This window comes from Psammomys obesus, unplaced genomic scaffold, assembly GCF_907164565.1.
Source record: "Psammomys obesus unplaced genomic scaffold, mPsaObe1.curated_primary_1811, whole genome shotgun sequence".
NCBI lineage: Eukaryota > Metazoa > Chordata > Mammalia > Rodentia > Muridae > Psammomys > Psammomys obesus.
In genome coordinates this window covers 17,397,586-17,400,140 of record NW_026591086.1, presented here as the reverse complement: position 1 = coordinate 17,400,140, position 2,555 = coordinate 17,397,586, and positions in this window count along the sequence as shown.

Below are 2,555 nucleotides of genomic sequence, written 5' to 3'. Positions count from 1 at the left end.
CAGAATGCAAGGGAAAAAGACGGTGGGAATGAGGGCTGATGAACTTCAATAGGAGGGCCAGTCTAGTCAACGGAAATTAAATCTCGGAGCTTTGAGGACAGCTCGTTTCTTTAGCTGTTGAATAAAATTGGAGGTTGCAGAGGCTTTTGTGAGAAGAACAGTCTTTGACTTTTACAGGAAAAAGGTTAAACGCTTTGTTTCTTTTCCTTCAACAGTTATTCTTTTAATAATTTTAGACTTTTCACAGGGATTTTCTTGAAAAGCTTTCATTTCCTTGATAGGTATGGAAATGTGCTCTTTTAAAAAGCAAAAGTCTTCTCAGCATGCTTGTCTATACAAGAAAAACACACCCTCTCAGTGAAGAACAAGGCAGCTCTCCCTGCACAAGGGCAGAAAACCAGCAGTACGGGGAAAACAATGTTTCCAGGGACAGATTTTAACCTTGGTAGTCTCAATAATGTAATGAGTATAACATAAACATTGATGTAGTAAAATATAGCAACCCAGCAATTTCAACTGACCATGTTATTAGAGCCAAGCCGGCTGTTACTATTGTCTTCATTGTTATTTTCATTGGTTGTGATTATAATAGTTGCATTAGGGCCCATGCTGTCTGAGACATAACAAGATAAAAGCATGAGATAAATAATTTCTCATCTTCACAATTATCTTGAAATCTATGCTTATTCTCGTGCTACGAATGGGGATACAAAGTGTAAACAGAGCTTTTCAAAAGTTCATCTTTGAGCAATGACGCTTCAGAGAGACAGTAACACAGGGAAGGAGCAGGGGGAACACCACTGCAATGGACTAGCCCAGAGTGGCCTCCAGAGTGACAAGCATGTGTCTGGAAATTTAGAAACCCATAGACTTCAGTAAGTATAAGCACTGGGGTTTCCTCTTCCAAATCTGAATCTTTATTTAAAATGTGAAGAAAGAGGAAAACTAGCACATTCCATGGTGGTTAAGTTTCTGTCAACTATGCAAAGCATTGATTAAGAGGTGAGGTGAAATGGCCTGCACCCTAGGTGTGTGGCACCTTCACAATGTGCCCATTGCTACTTCAAATAGGCTCTAGTCTCCAAAGCAGAGAAACAGTCTTCCTTAATGCAATACACAACCCACAGCTGCATTTATACCACTAACGATCAAACACAAGAAGGGATTTATCAAAACAATGAGCAAAGCTAACATTAAGTTCTCTGTAGTTTGTACTGTCTATAATTTATATACCATGCTTATTTCCTACCATCACTCTGATTACTTTCTTCCATCCTGTCCTCTCTCTTCATTAAACCACAGAAGTTCTTTCTCGACCTCTCTGTAAATGACTCTACTGTCATAACCTTAGAGAAGTCAATCCAAGCTCTAACAGAAAGCAGTTGGTCAGTTCCAGTCCAATGTCCTTTCTATCGAAGATTTTCCTTCATTTAGCACCACTTAACCAACTGGGAAGCTCACCCCCTTCATTTCAGGAATTGGAGTTTCCTGTCAAGGATCACAAAACCTACAAAATGAGAAGTAAATTTCCTTTTTGTTTTCATGGTTTAAATCAACCCTCCCAGGCTTGCTACACCTTTATTTTTAGCTGTGTTGGAACATTAATGACTCACAATCTGTCTAGCACTCAAAATAAATCAACCATCGTCAATCAATGCATATGTATTGAACACCCATTGTAAGTATGCTGGGACTCTGACCTTTGTTTTGCATAGCCAATTATTTCTAATTGTGCTGATGAAGGGTTGCTCATCCTCCAAAACCCACTACTTCATCCTTGCCCTCATTGACCCCTTTGGCTTGGCATGACTTTCTACCCAGGCAAACAAGGACATTTCAAATTTTGAACTAAGATTTCTGAATGCTGGCCACCCTAGCATATCTCCGTCAAATGGAAAATATAGTGAAAATATGCCTTATTGGCTCTTATTTCTGTGTGTAGGAACTTTTAATGATCTTGACACCAAAAATACAATAGTAGTACAATAAAAAAAAAACATTGTTTATTGCTGCAAAAATTTAACCTGATCACACAGCAGCTAAAATAATAAATGTCCATTGTTTCATAAAAATTTCTATGTGTGGGGTCAGCTTACCTGGATAATTCTTAATCAGAATCTTTCTAAAGTTAAGGTATCTTCTAGAGCCTTGAGATATATAGGTTTAGAAGGGCTGGGCATCGCCTTCCAATGTGTCTGCATGAATATTCCTGGGCTGTAGTATAGGCTTTCCATAGAGAAAATGAATTAAGAGCAGAAGCAGGAAGCAAGCCACCATGACTTTTTATAACCTTGTCACAAACTGCCATTTGAACTCTATTCAATTCCCTTGAAGCAAGTCACTACACCAAGCCTTCATCCAAGGGAGAGGAGACTTCCCATTTACTAAGGAAGAATATCAAAGGACTTGTGGAAATACTTCAACAATACAATAAAGATGTATCCAATGCACTTTCCAGAAAAGCAGAAACAAAGGCATATATAGATAGATGATAGATGGATAGATAGTTAGATAGATAGATAGATAGATAGATAGATAGATAGATAGATAGATAG